Source organism: Myotis yumanensis, unplaced genomic scaffold (genome assembly GCF_028538775.1).
Source record: "Myotis yumanensis isolate MYYU_CA2020_CCGP unplaced genomic scaffold, mMyoYum1.0.hap1 SCAF_8, whole genome shotgun sequence".
In the NCBI taxonomy this organism is placed as follows: Eukaryota; Metazoa; Chordata; class Mammalia; order Chiroptera; family Vespertilionidae; genus Myotis; species Myotis yumanensis.
In genome coordinates, this window is record NW_027223759.1 from 28,345,456 (window position 1) to 28,364,592 (window position 19,137).

Here is a 19,137-nt window from a genome sequence, read left to right on the forward strand (position 1 = left end):
CAGAATGGGTTATATAGTATAGGCTGAGTTTCACACTCTTTCCTAAATCCATCTCCAAACATAGTCAAGATTGGATGAAGTAGGTCCTATTTGGCTCCAACTGATGGCATTTTTATTGAATTATGGAAGTCACTGGAAAAACATATTTGACTATAGAACAAAAATTCACTTTTGTAAAGGAATTGTTTTTCCTACATTAGTTTATAAGTTCAAAGTCATTCAAATTGCAGTGTCTATAGGAGTTTGTTTGGTGTCATTTCAGAAAGTAAAATGGAAGCTAAAAGTTTTTTTTGGAAAAGAATCATGCAAACATAACCAAGATCATTCTGAAAATGGGGAGAATAGGAGCAGGGCACCAATGTGACTAGACATTAGAATGTAGAAAAATTTTACATTAGTTAAAACACTTGAAAAGAAGAAGCAGAGAAACAAATCAATAGATTTGGATTGAACCTCTTGACCAGGATCTGAATATATAAAAAAATCTGCATATAGTGACAATGACATTTTTAATAATTAATGAAACATGGATTTAATAAATTAATATTGTTGCTGTAACTGGCTAGATATTTTTTAAAAAATAGGTAAATTTCTACTGCACTTAGCTCATTAAAAGAAATTCCAGTGACCAAGTTAAAAAAAAAATGTATCTCGTATGCATTGAAAGAAGTAAGAAAAAATATTTTTTCTTAAAATATTTTCTTTAAAAAGTCCAATATACATTATAAATGAATCTAATTTATTTCTAAAAATATTTCTTAAAATAAATTTAATATACATTGAAGAAATTATGAACAATTGTTTCTTACAATCATAGGTCAACCATGTATGTCACTAAAATGGCAAGGAACAAAAGAATATTCATTAATTTAGCTGCTACAAATAAAATCTTCAATATGTTCAATACTATTATTTAAGAATTCAAACAAATTATTGGCAAAAAAGTTGCAACATATATGAAAAACGAAGGAAAATGTTCATAATATGAAAGGGTTTGACAATTTTTTAAAGTATATTATAGTCTTTAAAAAGTCCATGTTTCAGGAAACTGATATTCCACCCAGAAATTGTTTTCACTTGTTTAAAGTCACAATGACTTGAGCCCCTGGGTACTTAACTGGACTTCTTTGGGCTTCGGTGAGCTAGCTGGTAGCTGTTGGAGATGGTCTGCTGTGGTCAGGAGAGCCTACCTGGGGTTATGGTGACCAGAAGCCTCGCTGAATTCATACCACATCACAGTGAAGGTTATGGGGCCAGTCAGGTCTGCATTGGTGTCAACAGCTTAGATAGCCACTTCGGTGTCAGGATAGGGATCAGGGTAGGGGCCAGGTTCAGGTTTGTCATGGCTGATCATGTGCCAGGCCCTGCTTTGCATATATTTATTGATTCAACCCTCATCAAACCAATGGAATAGCTCTATTTATTAATCCTCACCTCAGAGGTGAGATAATTGAGGCACCGAAAAGTCCAGAAATTTGCTTAAGTTTCCAATGCTGGTGATGGAAGTCTGCCTGGAGTGAGCCCAGAGAGTCTGGCTGCAGATGCTGGGCTCATCTTTACTCTGCTGCCTACAAGTAAGAACAATAAATTAGATTTTAAGCATTCATATAGCTATTTTGTAACATATTTTAAAAATGGATTTGAGAGAGGAAGAGAGAGGGATAGAAAGAAACATCAACAATGAGAGAGAATCATTGATTGGCTGCCTCCTGCACGCCCCCTACTGGGGATCAAGCCCACAACCCAGGAATGTGCGCTGACCCAGAACTGAACTGTGACCTCCTGGTTCGTATGTCGATGCTCAACCACTGAGCCACGTGGGCTGGGCCATATGGCTATATTTTATTGCATAGATAAGAAAAGAAAGAAAGAAAGAAATATGTTTCTTTTAAAGGAAAGAACGTAAAATTTCTTGACACTTGAATGGGAAATTTTTCTCTTTTCTTCCTCTCCCAGACTCACCCCTATTCCACTTATCCTCTTCCTCCCCCCCCCCCCCCCAACCCCCCGCTGCCTTATTCTTTGTTCTGGGAAAGGCCATAAGAAGTGGTATTTTTAAATGATAAAGTATTAGTACCATAGAGATAGAACTCTGGTTATATTTTTAATTACTGTTGTTTCAGAGATGCTTATGAACAATTCAGTCCACATCATAGCAAAGCGAATGCTGAAAGTATGTACAATGGCCCAGGAATGGAGAAAGTAGTTTGAATATCCAGGCACAGCAGAGACCTGGTGACAGATGGAAGTGCTTCAGGCAGCAATTGCTCCGCACATTCCTCTATCCGAACTGCCATCTGTCAGCACAAGTGTGTTACTATTTTGGGACTAAATTTATCCATTTGGAGAATAATTTTTAAGCTTGGTCTTAAGGTTAAAATGAAATCTATAACTCACCAAGGCTTTTCCTTTCTGCCACTCAATTTCTTATTTTTTTCACAAGAAATATGGGCCAGGGAGATGATTGTAATTTGGGGAGGGGCAGGGGTGCAAAGGGTGTTCTTGGAGGGGGTGATAGAATATTAACATTTTCCACTGATATGAAATAGGAGTAATTAAAAACAATAATGAGGATATCATGCTTTCCACAGGGAACATATTGTTTTGAAATTATAGTCTGATAATAGCCCATGAATAGGAAAGTCTGGACTCAAAACAGAGATGTCCATTTCCACCATGTCTACAAAGCAACTGTGAACCTAATTCCTGGATTTAAAAGGAATACCCAAGGATTAAGTTTTTAGCCAAATGCCTTTTTTACCCCCTCACAGTTGAAGAGCCTCCGAGAGGTTAGATCAGCCATGGTTTTGCTTCAGTAAAAAGAGATGAGCAAAACAATGTTTTGCTGTGCCTTATAAGAGTGAAGTATATTAGTCTACGAGAGTGAAGGCTCACTCAAAGAATAGAAATGGGAGTTCAAAGGGCACAGTATCATGTGCTTCACCAAGGGAACAGCTAAGCAAAGTTGCCTCATTTTTCCCTGAAAACAAACTCAGCTGTGCCCTTCTCTTTTGAATTAACAAAAAATAAGTAAAAGGCTGTAATAAATACAAAGAAAGTAAAATCATACATGTGTAGACCTTAAATGGGCCCCTGATGATGCTCTTGGAACAAGATGTCTTGACAGACACCTTGGACACTGGCATCGGGGCTTATGTAACATTGCAAAGACTGCCCATGTCTAACTTGCAGTAATGGAGCTCCCCAAGGAAGAAGGCTTCTGAGAATGCCTTTATTTTTCCCACCCTTTGTTATGCTCCCCGTAAAATTGCTTGGTCTCTCTACTGCTTGTGTAAAATTTCTCCCTCCATCAAGTTCTATCAGATGGCTTTACTCAATACATTTCCCTTTGATTCTGTCCTTCTAAACCACATGAAGTCCAGTGGTCAATCAGGACTCGCAATTTACTGGCTTATGCCAGTTGAGCAAGAGGACACTGACTTGGGTTAGGAATGTGAGACTCATTGGGGTTGTGCCGGGAGGTATAAGGGGGGAAGCAAGCAAGATGGGTCAGCCTTCACACTGTACTGTACATCTGACATCTGTGAAAGGAAAGAGGGGAGGAAGCAGAAGTGGACAAGGAAACTTGCAGCTGTGATGCCGATCTGACAGTCTCAGCCAGCAGAAAAGGGAATTTGGAGCTAAGATTGCCTGTGAGAAGAGTCTCGCATTGAGCAGAAATAGCCAAGCTCTCGAAGCCTTGCTGTGCTCAGTCATTAGCTGGGAGTTGTCCAGGAAGAGCCGGACATTTGCTCAAGGGCTGTAGTGGCTGCAGAATTTGCTGCAACTAGAGGCTGTCAGCTAAGTGCATGGCCCTCTTCCAAAGTCTTTCCAGAAGGCAGATTCTAGTGGCACACCTCCAGGTTGCCACGATGTTAACCTGTGATTGTTACTTTGCACTATTACTTGGCTCTTGCAGCTGTTCAATTTACCAGGTATGGCAGGCTGAATAACGCCCCTCCCCAGGAGATGTCCAACTCCTAGTCTCCACAATTTGTAAATGTGTGCATAAATTAAAGGGGCTTTTCAGATGTGAATAAATTAAGGTTATTGAGATAAAACAATATTCTTGGATTATCCAAATGACTCCATTACAGTCACTGGGGTCTTTATAAGAGGAAGGCGATAGAATTAGAGGCAGAGAAGCAGATGTGAAGGTAAAGGCAGAAATTGGAGTGATAAGAAGATGGGTCGTGAACCATGGAACGGAGACGGCCTCTAGAAGCTGGAAAAGGCAAGGAAATGGATTCTTTTCTACAGTCTCCAGAAGAACATGGCCCTGCCAACACCTTGATTTAAGATTTCTGACCTAGAACTATAAAATAGTAAACTTGCACATTTTTTAAAGACACCGAGTTTGTTGTAATTTATTATACATTAGCAGGAAACTAAGACACCAGATGTTTATAACTTGTGCCCTTGTGAAACATGACCCTCTTATAATAGAGAGCCCAGGTGACAAATGCCTACCCAATTAGAGATCATGATTATACAGATTTTATTGGCTCAGATGTTGGCCCAATATCAGCTGCCTCACTATTCAGATTATAAAAGCTGGTTAATGAAACCAAGTTCATAAAAACATTCCACGAGATTGGAATTACAACCCCAGGACCTGAAACATAGTAATCTCTATTTTGTAAAACTGCTGTTTGAATTCTCTCCTATTTTAGATGGTCCCTTGTTCTGTGAGTCAACTCTGTTATTCTTAGACAGTTCCTTATTCTGTGAATTAACTCTTATTATTAGCTTCTGTAAACATACGCTTTTTAGCTTACTTGAATAATAGGGAAGATAAACTTAGCTGTCTGACCTTGTAGGCTAGGGACTGATATTCCCATACTCTCATGCCAGGTGTTTTAGTTATCTGAATAGAACTGTGTTGTACTCAAGGTTACAGGCTTCCTGCAAGATATCTACTAAGCAGGATCGAAGATGGCGGCATAGGTAAACACCGGAGATTGCCGCCGTAAACAACCACTTCAAAAATACAACTAAAAGTCGGAACGGACATCAACCAGAACCACAGGAAGGCTGGCTGAGGAGAGACTCTTCAACTAGAAGGAAAAACAACAGCATTCCGACGCTCAGAGGAGGCGTAGTGTGGAAAATTTAAAGGTACGGTGGTGCGGTGGTGAGGTGGTGCGCACGCAAAGCGGGCTGGCGGCTGAGGGCGCGGTTGTCGTTTTCAATCAGGAGTGAGTCTCAGACTCTGGGCTACAGATCCGGGCGAGTCTCTAGGGACCCAGACTCAAACGGGAGAAGCGGGACTGTCTGGCTACGGCCCCTCCGAGGTTTGCAGCGGTTGCTGGGACAGAGAGGCAGAACCCCTGGGGATGGACTGAGAGCGGCCATAGCGGCTCCCTCCCCCCCGCCCTGTTGATCCCGCCCGCCCAAGCCCTGCGCACAGCCATTTGCCGATCGCCTCAGGCAAAGGCTGGATTAGCGCCTCCCCAGAAGACAGACGTTTTCCCGCACAGCTGATTCCTACAGCCAGTCGGCCTGGTGGTCAAATCCCTCTAGTGTTAACTACAACAATTAAGGCTTGGCTAGAACAAGACTGCGCACAGAGACCACAAGGGGGTGCACCAAGAAAGCATAAAAGATGCGGAGACAAAAAAACATGACAGAAATGGAGGATATGGAGCTAAGAATCGCAATTTTGAGGGCTTGCCATAAATTTGTGCAGAGCCTCACGAAAACTAATGAGACCCTCGATGCTACGATAAAGAAATTAGAAAGTAAGCATACACGGACTGAAATAAAGAATATTATACCCAATAGCAGACCAGAGGAGCTCAAGAATCAAACCAAAGATTCGACAAAAAACACCCAATTGGAAAAGCAAAATGAAAAAAGAATCCGAAAGTGTGAAGATAGTGTAAGGAGCCTCTGGGACAGCTTTAAGTGGTCTAATATCAGAATTATTGGAGTGCCAGAAGATGAGAGACAGCAAGATATTGAAAACCTATTTCAAGAAATAATGGCAGAAAACTTCCCCCACCTGGTGAAAGAAATGGACTTCCAAGTCCAGGAAGCACAGAGAACCCCAAACAAAAGGAATCCAAAGAGGACCACACCAAGACACATCATCATTAAAATGCCAAGAGCAAAAGACAAAGAGAAAATCTTAAAAGCAGCAAGAGAAAGAGGCTCAATTACCTACAAGGGAATACCCATACGACTGTCAGCTGATTTCTCAACAGAAACTTTGCAGGCCAGAAGGGAATGGCAAGAAATATTCAAAGTGCTGAATACCAAGAACCTACAACCAAGATTACTTTATCCAGCAAAGCTATCATTCAGAATTGAAGGTCAGATAAAGAGCTTCACAGATAAGGAAAAGCTAAAGGAGTTCACCACCGCCAAACCAGTATTATATGAAATGCTGAAAGGTATCCTTTAAGAAGAGGAAGAAGAAGAAAAAGGTAAAGATACAAATTATGAACAACAAATATGCATCTATCAACAAATGAATCTAAGAATCAAGTGAATAAATAACCTGATGTACAGAATGAACTGGTGATTATAATAGAATCAGGGACATAGAAAGGGAATGGACTAACTATTCTTGGGGGGAAAAGGGGTGTGGGAGATGCGGGAAGTGACTGGACAAAAATCATGCACCTATGGATGAACACAGTGGGTGGGGAGTGAGGGTGGAGGGTGGGGTGGGAGCTGGAAGGAGGGGAGTTATGGGGGAAAAAAAGAGGAACAAATGTAATAATCTGAACAATAAAGATTTAAAAAAAAAAAAAAAGATATCTACTAAGCATACATGGGGCTCTTTGAAAACTTGCAAAGGTCCGGAAACTCCATATTTGGGAGACAAAGGGACTGGGGGGGTGTAAAGGAAAACTTCCTCTGTGTTGCTTTGCTCAGACTTCAGAAGCAGTCTGGGCCTGCTAGCGTAATAAAAGACTCCAAATTAATTGGCTCACTAAGGTGTCTTCTGTTAAACTCGCCGATTTACAATATAACAGACCCACTAGTGGAACTGTGTGGATCTCAGAGAGGAGAGAGGGGAAATGAGACTTATCAAGGGATGCCAGTCACATAGGAAATGAAATCCAGGAAGGGAAATGGAATTTGCCACCCCCAAGTAAACTTGGCATAAGGATTATTTTATGCTGATTATTTCAAAGGAAAAACAGACCCAGGAAAAGCTCTGAAAACTGAGAAGTTACCCTTTTGTATAGACATTTAAACTCATAGGAGAAATCTCCATTTGTAAGGGTATCTCCTCTCTGTACCTGGAGAGGAAGAGGTCCAACTCTCCAGAGACTCTTATCAGTGGAGAAGGCACTGATCTAAATTGGCATGGCAACCATACTCTCCCTTACTGTGCTTTTCCTGACAACTTCCCATAATTGGGCTCCCCCTTCTTCCCCGCCATATACATCTTTTTCCTTTAGCTGGAAATAGTATTTGATGTGGTGGTGGCTTGGACCATTTTGAGAAGGTATTCTGCTTTCCTGGATATCTCCCATGTATACAGGAGGTATATATGTTAGTAAACTTCTATTTGTTTTTCTCCTATTAATCAGTCTTTTATTGGGGCGGGGGATGTCTCAGTCACAAAACTAGAAGAGTAGAGGGAAAATTCTTTTTCCTCTCCACATCATAAAGGAACCCCAGAATCCAGCGTCTCTTAGCAGGTCCATATCCTGCTTTACCTAATGAGATAGATGACCTTTTGTTCCAAAGCAACCACCTCCTCCCTGGGTCAGTATGCAGATTGCTTGCCCCGAAGAAGGCCCCTGTAAGCTAGTTAAATGCAAATGTTCCCCTCTATTGTGGCTATTGGTTGCTGTGCACAACCTGGATAATACAGTTGCTAGGAGACCCCTCAGGCCTAACCCTGTCTCGGGAGACAAACAAGGAATTCAGCCAGGTGCACAGCTACACAGCAGGGGGCTGAGCACCAAGTGCTGGCAGGTTCTGTTAAAAGAGTTTCTGCCAAGAGCACAACCAGGCACAGATTCTGAACCAGAACTCACCTCCCTCTACATTACATGGAGCCAATGGAAATGATGCTTAAACAAGTTGCTCCCTCCTTAAACAATGCCTCAAATTATTTCCCAGATGAAGTGGCCTTCCCACTTGTGACCAAGGCAGACCCATCTGGCTGGCAGGTTTCTGTGCGAGTGATCCTACTATCATTTTAATGGTGCAGTCTTGGAATTTTAAAGCTGCCATCCACAAAACGTCCTTACAATGAACTCATCAATGTGCCTAGAATTATCACGTATGGTGGATGGAGTCCCCACAAAGCTCAGTCACGGATATCCAGGTATCCTGTGCTCCTTTGCAAGGTAATCTATAGGAGCTCACTAAGATGTGTTCAACTAGCAATAGGGCCCATGCATGAAATTCCATCCTGAACCAGGCCCCCAGCATATATTACCCAGAATGGAAAACCAGCCAACTACTCTGCCCCTCCACGGCTTTCACCCAGGAAGACCATTCTTCCCTGAGGTGCCCCTGCCACCCTCAAGTACGCCAGTGTCTCAGACGGCATTAGCCCAGCGCAAGACAACAATGAGGTGACAGTGCCCCAAAACCTTAACAGACATTGGAATTCTCCCCATGAACCCCTAGATCATCTCTGCACCAGAAGGGAAATGAACATGGTTGACTGTCAACCTGCAGGTTGAGTACAAAAATGCCTCTGATTGATTGACCTGTTTGTCCATCCCTTCTCTCAAGGACCTTAGTGGTGACTACTGTTTAAAACCTTCAAACACTCAAACAGTATTATATACACACTTGCATATATTCCAGTGTACATAGTTATTTGCAGCAACATAGTAGATCAGATATCACCTATTCTGTCATGGCCAGAAAAGAAGTCTTAATACTGGTGGCTTTATTTTATCATTTACTTGTTTTCTCATTTGCCTAAGTCTATGCATCTATGTCAGTGATGGCGAACCTTTTGAACTCGGCGTGTCAGCATTTTGAAAAACCCTAACTTAACTCTGGTGCCCTGTCACATATAGAAATTTTTTGATATTTGCAACCATAGTAAAACAAAGATGTATATTTTTGATATTTATTTTATATATTTAAATGCCATTTAACAAAGAAAAATCATCCAAAAAAATGAGTTCGCGTGTCACCTCTGACAAGCGTGTCATAAGTTCGCCATCACTGATCTATGTTCATGACATTGTTATGATGTTATATGTTCACTGTTTTAACCTTTTAAAAAAACCACACAAGCAAGATGCAATAGCTTGGACCACAATAAGTATACTATGTTTCTTTGTATGCAACCCAAGACTTCAATTTTAATGTATCTACATCATCTTCTTGGCTTTAGATAAGTTTTGGAGTAGCTTGTCACATGAGTATCTTAAACACAATCTCATTCAGTTCTGTATGATTCATTTTGAATATGAATATAGGGCTATACATATACTGCTGTCAAGTTTCATCTTATTAATTTTGTGTAAGTTTTCCTAAGTTAGAATTTTCTTAAAGTTTAGTCTTCTGTGTGCTGAAAGAGAATTTGGTAGTGAGTCAGGTGGATTTTCCTGAGCAAGGGTGATTTCTTTCCTGGGTTCTTGTCCAGGTGGATTTGAAGAATGAAGTCACGGACATAAGATGGTAGATGAAAATTGTTATGATGTTATATGTTCACTCTGGGTATTTATTGGAAACAAGTACAGACTCCCACATGGAGAGGGGGTCCCAAAGGGGGTAACCCATCATAATCCTTTTTCCTAAGGTTTAGAAAGGCTGCAGTTCTTTGTCTCTTGATGCTGCCTTCTAATATCAGCTTCAAAGCTCAAAACCCATATGGTGCCTCCCCCCCATTTTCCCCCTTCAGTGGTAGAATTCTCTATCTCCCACTGTTTTCCTCTTTCTCCAATTTGTCAGCATTTCTCTGTGAAATCCTCTGTGAAAGTTTGTTTCCTCTTTCTCCCCATACCCTGTGGCTTTTCCCTATCTTCTGTGAATGGATGTCTTCCTCTCCCCTTATCCTGTGGCACCTTTTTTCTCTCTGTGAATGTATGTCTTTTGGCAGCTCCAAGCCCCCAACCAACTATGCCTTCCTTCCCCATGGACCCCCTAATTCCTAAAACTCCCTAAAACTGCCTATTTTACCCCTAAAAACTCCTTTCGGTAGTAATTAGATAAATAGAATCATTGATTCATGTTGCAAACTAAAGGAGAGCTTGTCAGACCAACATGTGATTAGATTAGTCAGTAACAAGAGCTGAAATTTAGCTATCCCCAAAGGGCTATGGAACCATATTAGCACTAAGACATGCCATTTACCATTTTAGCAAGTGCTATTTCTGGCTGAGTGTAAGATCAAATACCTGGTTGGTAATGTTAAAGACTGACCACAGTACAGGGGTAAGACAATTAATGACTGGAACCCATCAAAGTATTTTAATGATAGGTGAAATTAGCTTATTATTCTATATAATAAAAGGCCAGCCACCATAAGCATAACGACCAGAATGACCAGAGACCAGAACCACCACGGCTCTTATCTGGGCTGGCCCTGCCACCAAGCAAGTGGTTAGAGGTGATCAGGTAGGCAGACCAGTGGTTAGGGGTGATCAGGTAGGCAGGTCAGTGACTAGGAGTGATCAGGTAGGCAGGCCAGCGGTCAGGGGCAATCAGGTAGGCAGACAGCCCCAGGCTGGCCCCAACCCCAAGCAAGCGGTTAGGGGCAATCAGGCAGGCAGGCAGGCAGAGTGGCTAGGGGTGATCAGGCAGGCAGATCAGCAGTTAGGGGTGATCAGGTAGGCAGATGCTCCTCACAGGGCTGGCCCGACCCCCCAGCAAGCAGTTAAGGGTGATCAGGTAGGCAGGCAAGTGGTCAGGGGTGATCAGGTAGGCAGGCGAGTGGTTAGGGACAATTAGGTAGGCAGACAGCCCCTCTCAGGGCTGGCCTCGCCTCTCAGCAAAGAAAGAGGGAGGCCCAGGCCACCAGCGGCAACTCTGTGGCAGGTGTGCGGCTGGCCAGCTATCGCCTTGCAGAGGGAGGCCCAAGCCAGCCAAGCCATCGTACCCCAGCCTGTTGCCTGCAGAGGGAGGCCACTGGTGGCAAGGGGGAGGCGGGCAGTGCTGCTCAGATGGCAAGCAGTGGCAGCAGTGGGGGTGGGGCCAGCTGTCTGCAGCCAGGAAAAGGAAAACCCTGATAGGCCCTGATCTCAGACCAGGCCTAGGGACCCTACACGAGGGGTCTTGGATTGTGAGAGGGTGCAGGCCAGGCTGAGGGACCCGGCCCCCAAGTACACAAATTTTCATGCATTGGGCCTCTAGTTAGAAAATATTAGAATGATTTGGATTTAATGCCTCTTTAAGCAGCAAAATTCTAACCCTTATTAGGGGCAAAAAATGATCATTTAAAGAGTTTGATTTGATGATGATATGTTATTAGTATTAAAAAGTATTAAATTGATACATTTTATTTAGCGTCTAATACTAAGAATTGTGAGGTTGGAAAACAGATGTAAAACACATTATCTTATAGGTATATTAGTTAGAGAAATAAATGATGTTTTGCTCTCCACTCTTAAATAAACTCTTTACAAATGGAAGCCTGTTCTCTATAGAACCACAAAAAATGGTTTTCATAAAAAAACTGCTGTAAAACTGTATAGACCCATTGTACAAACTCATTGTGAATGGCATACAATTTGATTCCTGCTTGAAATTAGCTCACTCTAGAGCACTGTTGGTCGCAGATTTTGCTGAATTAAATCATGGTTGCTGATTGTGCTTCTAGAATGGCTCCACAGTATCTGCATGCTCTTCGGTGATGCGACCTTGTCCTTCCCTATCAAGAGATGGAGCTCACATCTCCACCTCCCTGATATCTGTGCAGACTCTGTAATTCCTCTGAGCAATAGAATTAAATAAATAACACCACACAGTTTTATGCAACCCTCAAGAAGGCTGGCAGTTTCAGCTCCTTGCCTCTTGGTTCACTCCTCCTTGAAACCCATCTGCCATGCTGGTAGAAGCTCATGTTACATAAAGAGACAATATGTATGGACTCTGGCCAACAGCTCCAGCTAAGCTACCTGAAGACATCCAGCAGAATCGGGCAATCATGTAGGTGAGTCTCAGCTTCATTTAGCTTTCGGATGCCTGCAGCCCCATATTGATATGTGACTGCAACTGTGTCAAAGAGAGACCCAAATAGCAAGCACCCTACTGAGCCCAGTCAACCCACAGACACAGGACAAATAATAAGTTGTCTTTTAACCCATCAACTTTTAAGATGGTTTACTTTTCAGTGATGCATAACCAGAATAGCCATAAATTTTTTTTTCTTCCTATAGTCCCAAGGAATATTTGAAGGGCTCTACATTCAAGTACTTTGCACAAGGTTACTTATATAAGAAGACTAATTTTAAAGCAGTAGCATAGTGAGTTACTATTCTTATGTTTAGTTAGTAGATATCAAAAATAGACATAGAGAAGAAATATTACTTAACCAAAGTCTTGAGCAAATAGTAACTAGCTATGCGATAAATATGTATAAGGAGTTGAGTAACCACTAGAATTCTTGGGCACTGTGACCTTGATATAGAACCAGGGTTTCCAGGCATTAGAATTTGAGAAAAGGCATTAAACCTACAAGTAGTGACTGTTCTCTATGTCTGTTATTCTTATATTATTTGTAGCTATTTTTAATTTTTTTTTTTACATTACTATATCTCCTGACTGAATATAACCCAATATGTTCCAATTTCCATCACTCTGAAGGACAACTTAAGGAATTTGTGCTTTCTGTCCTTACAATTCTAGGCTCTGCAGGTTTAATGGTCCTGGTTCACAGAGCTGGGATGATTTTATCAGGGAACACAGCAAAGGTTTCATCAAATTACTAGAGGCCTGGTGCACAAAATTCGTACACGGTTAGGGTCCCTAGGCCTGGCCGGAGATCAGGGCCAATCAGGTTCCCTGCCTCCCCGCCTCCCTGCCTCCCTGCCTCCTCCTTCCCTTGCCACCCTTGCCCTGCCACCATGTGGTTTCCACCCCACTTCCCTGCTTCCCCACCTCCTCCTTCCCTCACTCCCTCAGCACCCTGCCACCACCACTGGTCACCTGCCATGTTCCACGTTGCACCCTGGTGGTCAGCACACATCATAGCAAGTGATTGAACTCCCAGTCTCCTGGTCAAACTCCTGAGGGAACACTTTACATATTAGCCTTTTATATATATACATAAGCAATGGGTTTATTTGATATGTTGCTCAAGAGATCAAATGACACAGAAAGGAGTCACCATTTTACACCTAGGTCATCCACTTGGGCATCTATTATTACTTCCCTAAAAAATTGTGATGGTAACATTGTATAAGGTAGTCATTATGACCAGTGGCTAATTCCTCTTAGTCACTGAAGGTTTGAGTTGCCTCATCTAGTAAGCCATCTAGACTAGCATAAGTCTTAGCTAAGGTTGAGGGAAACTTAAAATGAGCAGTAGAAGAGAGAATGATTGGTACCACTGGATAGTTCTCTATGTTGCAACAATTGTGATTTTTTTTTGTACTGCTGACCTGGGAAGGATGTATCTGCCCTCAGTCCAATGCCTCTCCTCATAAAGCACAGTGTTCTCCTGACAGGATCAAGTCAACCTTCAGTGGAATGAAGATAAGGGAGGATGTGTGTCAAGGTGAGATGGGAAGGCTGGGTGTGTTCCAGGACTGAGATGCTAAAGAGATCCTTGGAGAGCTTGTAGGGAGGGTATATGAAATTGGGAGAGGGCAGAGACAAGGAAGACATGAGGAGTCGGAGAAACAAGAAAGGAAAATAGAACTGCTGACCAGTATCTGAAATATTGTTATGGCACCAAGAACAACCTTGTTTTTTCCCTGCTCTTAATTAGCACTGATGCTGTACCACTGGGCTGTTGAATATTGAAGCCACTCCTCACACTGAAGTGAGGCCTAGGCACTCTGGATTAATTTTGATGGATTGTTCCTTTTGCCTAACAAGTTTTGCCTAGGGCATCTAAAGTCAAATAGTTGTTACTCTCTAACACATTATGCCCATAAAAATGGAAGCATTTCCCTTTCATTTTCTTCATATTGTTCTCCTATCACTGAATTATATAATTCAGCTAAATTAAGCAGTGCAAGCGTTGAAATAAGCTGGTTAACTTCATTCCCTCAACCATGGTAATCAAGTCTCATTTGACTGGTTAACTCAGTAGACAAAAGCTAATGAGTTCCTGACATAGGATTTAACATCTTTGGGGATCTGTAGGGATCACCAGGTCTTTTCTTCAGGAATGACACACACATTTCTCTCCCCAGCCAACTTCTGGGAATATTAACTCCTAATTATAGCTCCATCCCTCCCTGCCTGGTAGTTGGCCTCAGCCATTATGGACTGCCTCAATCAGGGTTATAGACTCTGCCAAGGGGTGGCTTGCTGCTAATGACTGGCCTATACAAAAACACAGAGGTCCAGCTATAGTTTCTTAATTTGGGGCAATACTTAAGGTCTGTCCTAGCTCCAGAACTCCCCTTAGAATTGGGGGAAGCCTTAATTACTACAGCAATGCAGGTCAGCTTTCCCTCTGCCTGTCCGGTATTCACTGGCACCCTGCCCCGGGGGCGAAAAGACCCCCTCCCTCTCTTGGGCCGGTGAAAAACTGACCTCACCACACTGACGTCCAGAAACTGCCCTACCCTGGTGGAAAGTCCCTGCTGGACAAACGGCTCCTGGAAATGGCCAAAACCGCAGGACAGACCGCAGGTTTCACCTGACCCCGGAAAACCCCCACTGCCACCAATTTCTGCCAGCATAAAAACTTGCCCCTGCTCCAGTGTGACTCGGCTTCTCCAGCTCCCCTCTCCGAGCTGGTGAACCTGCCCGTGTGATCCCAATAAAGCCTGTTTAATCTGGTCTCTGATTGGACTCACGGTTTTTCCTTTTGGTGGCGTAAAACCTAATACTGCCCAGTCCTGCCTTCCTCACTTCCTTATAGGAATCATCTAAGAGCAGCCCCCAACAGTCCATCTGTGCACAGCTCTTGTCTCACAGTCTTGTTTCCAGGGAACCCAGTCTAAGGCAGCTGACAGGCAGACAATCATTGTTGTTACATGGCCACAAACTACACCTGTAAAAGCTTGACTGTTTTTCATGAAAAAGCTGGGAGAGATGCAAAGCCATCTTTTGCTATGGTCGTCACACTCTTCCAAAGTCAGGCAGGCCATTTATCATAGTTCTCAGAAGAGAAGAGAAGAGAAGAGAAGACAACTTCTACTTGCACCAAAACATAACACAACAGACATTAACAACAAGGAATTTCAAGTTATTATTGCAGCAATGCCTTTGTTTGCCAGCAAAGAAATGTGGAACAGTAATAAATTGTTGGTGCAGCAACTGCAAATGCAGATTCCAACACCTACTGAAAACTTCTAACATAGAAATAGCAGAATATAAACTGCTATTTTAGATTTCAACCCATATGTTGGGCAAACTAAGGAAAAAGTTGTGAAGTAGTAAGTTTAATGTGTAGTCGAGATAAAAGACAGAAATTGGGAAGATGCTAAATTCAGCAATCCTTTGCTAGCTTTCCAGGACTCCTTCTTTTACTGACACATGTGTTGCTTTTGTTGTTCTTGTTACTGCCCTCATGAGGTTACTTCTACTTCTTAAATGTTTGCTTCCTGGATGAGCAGGTTACACAAAAGGGATGTCTCCCCCTGGCGCATGAATTGCAAGGTCTCAGGCAGGAAGTCACTAATTGTGGTTTGAAGGTTGCCAGATGATGTTGAGGAGTGATTTGCATATTGTACTGATGAATTCCACTTTATCTACAATCTTATTGGTTTGTCTTCAGTAGACTTCTGCTCATGATCTGACTTCTGTGCAACTGAACCAGGAGACCAGCTCCCAACCCTCCTGAGCCAGGTGAGCAGGTGAGATTCTAGATCTAGTTTCTTACTGGCAGTACAGTTCCAAGAACCTGAGATGTGCTAGCTACTTCACAAAGATGACCTCATTTGATCCTTATAATATCTCTTCTGAGAGAAGACTTTTGTTAAGGAGTCTGAGATTATGGACTGTGATTCAATAGAGATATTCTGGTAAGTGTGGACTCAGAATATGAACCCGGCTCTGTCAGGCTACAGAGGTTGTTTTATTATTCAAACCATAAAATACAAGTTCCTCCCAAGTAAGTTTGGCTTCTTTTTATGAGCAATGGAGAATGCTTGAAATTTTAGGGTAAAAATGTAAAGCAATCAGTGTGAGGTTGCAGGATTACTATTCTTCCTAAAGTAGATAGCTGGGTGGGGCTTGGCAGTGGTTGTGAAAATTATTGTAGTTGTTCACATGTAAGGTAAATGGCTGATTGTCAGGGTGCTGACAGTGAAGAAGAGAGGACAGACATGAGAGATAATTCAGTGACAATTAATGAGATTAACTGATTGCTAGTGAGCAAGGCAGGGGAGAGGGAGCAATGAGAATGTCATTGAGTCAAATGAAATGAGGAACATAAGGTTCTAAACCTTTATGATTCTTTATGGATTTTGAATTCCAGGTAGGAATGATAGGGGCAGAAGTACAATGTTGGGGAATCAGCTAGAATTGTAATAAATCTTAATCATGCTCTGTTAACTGTAATTGCTTTGTTCGGATTAAAGAAGGCACTTTCTAATCTGGCTGGCAGTTACACACATGGGACCTGGGAGCTCACCTGGAGAGCAAACCCATCCTCCCCATTTGGGCTGCCTATTATCATGGGAAGATTAACAGCTCTGTTGCAGAAGCCAGAATCTCCAGCCCTTTGAAGATCCTCAGTTCTTGCATATTACTAAGCCCTTTGAAGACCCCAGCTCTTTTTGCATATCATTAGCCCTTTGAAGATCCTCAGCCCTCTGTTAACTACCCATTTGGCATACCCTTTGGCTACTTCCCTATGTAATCTTTTGTCCTTTTACCCAATATAAGCAGCGGGCTTATGGTGAGGTGGAGAGCAGATTTTTGTGGATGACCTGCTGCTCTCCCATATTGCTGGCAATATTGGAATAAACACTCATATATAATTCAACCCTGTCTCTGATTAATTGGCAGCATGGGCCCATTGTTTGTCCAGTTAAGGAATGACTACTAACCATTTGGGAACTCAGAGTGATAGTAAATACTAATGGACCCTTTTCATTTTGATTAAAAGAATTAACTTTAAAGTATAACATCCTATTGACAGTGCTCGGTTTGGTTAAATTTAATCACACAGGATATATAAAGCCTGATATTGACCTGGTAAATAATTGAGCAGTCATGCACAGAATTAAATGGCACAGATTTGAATGATATAACAATGTCACCAGAGACTCTGAAGTCTAATATGGCTGATGAGGAAAATAAGACATTTTTTGGGGGGTGGGGTGGGGAGGAGACCAGCAGCCTAACTCTGTACCTAGTTAATTAGTATCCCCAATGCACATTCCTGTTAGCCTATAGTCTAGTCACTGCCCCTTCCTTAATTATCTGGTCTTGCAAGACCTGTTTACCTAAATACTACCATTTTACAGAGGCCATAAACCATAAAGAATACACAACCCCCAGGAGGGTTTATCGGCACTGGTGCCAGGCCAGGCCTTTAGGTGTGGTCTCACGGCCCCCATCCTAACACATGGGGCTTTTTGCAAGGCCCTAGAAAGGTCTGGAAGTCTGACCCATATATGGGGGACAAAGATATCAAAGTGTATAAAGAGAAAGCTTTCTCCATATTGGTTTGCTCAGGATTTGGAGAACTGACCCCCTGAGTCACTGTACTAGTACATGTGAAACATCTGGAAATAAACGGGTTTTTTCTGTGTCTCCGGGTACTCCTGTGTATTTTTTGGTCACCTGGTAAATTCTGTAACATGGCAACATGGAAATCTAGTACCTATAGTCCTAGAGACAAAATTTCATTGTTTTTTTTTTTTTCCTGACAGAGAATAAGGGCCTTAAATAAAATAAATAATTTTGAAACAAATATGTGATATGATATTTACTGTTCTTAGCTCAGCCTTCAAAAGCTACATCCACTATTTTGAAATTAAGATTTCCCATATAAAACTTCACAATTCTATATTTCCTTAAAAAATTGAATGATAGAGACAACTTTTTTTTTTTTTTTTTTTTTTTTTTTTTTTTTTTTTTTTTTTACTTAGCTGCATCTGAGTAAAGGGGTGTCCTTTAAACAGGTATGGGTTCCCTCTTCATCAGAATTCCCATCTCTTTCTGCCTTTAACATCTGCTTGCTTCATTTTTTAAAACATTACCAGTACATGCATGGTCCCTGTAGGTGTTTAAATATAAAATCCCAGATTTAGGATGAAGGTAAATTATCCTGGTTGCATGAAGATCTAAAAAAAAAAAGGATTATTTAAGGTCGTGGCTAGTGGAATCCCTTTATTGTATGAATACATTGAAGTGAAATGTATGTGTCTGACAACTTGAGCAAACAGATTACTATAATTAAGGTCATTGAAATACAAAGAAATAAGTAAAGGCTGCAATCACAGTTAGCAGGTCATTAGCACACAGGAAAAATGCAATTATGTTAACTTTTACTGCCTTAGTTATGAGGATCTGTAACTCTTGTCTGGCATGATGACAATGTGTTTGGGTTTAATTACAGATCACTCATGCGCAAATATTTTTAGTCACAGCGGTTTGCTTTCGGATGGCCAAAATTCAGGATTCATGGCAGTGTGCTGGATCTGGAGCTGCTTTGGGCCCAATTCTCTCTAAACCAGGCAGTTCCACAAAGGTGCTTACTGTTGACTAGAGAGTTGTCTTCTGTTGTGGGTAGCTCTGACCTAGAGTCACCTTTGTGTGTTCAAGTAATGCTGGCTCCTCCTGTCCTCCTGTCTTCACACTTCTCCAGCCTAGGTTTTTCTTGGTTGTTGTTGTTTTTATTGAGATACAATTTACACACTATAAAATTCACCCATTTAAAGTATATAATTTAGTGGCTTAAGGTATACTCACAAACTTTTGTAACCATCGCCACTACTTAACCCCAGAATTTTCTATCACCCCATAAAGACTCTCTTTACCCATTAGCAGTTATGCCCTTTGTCCACTTTTTAATTGGGTTGCTTGTCTTTTTATTATTGAGTTGTAAGCACCTTTATATATTCTAGATTCAAG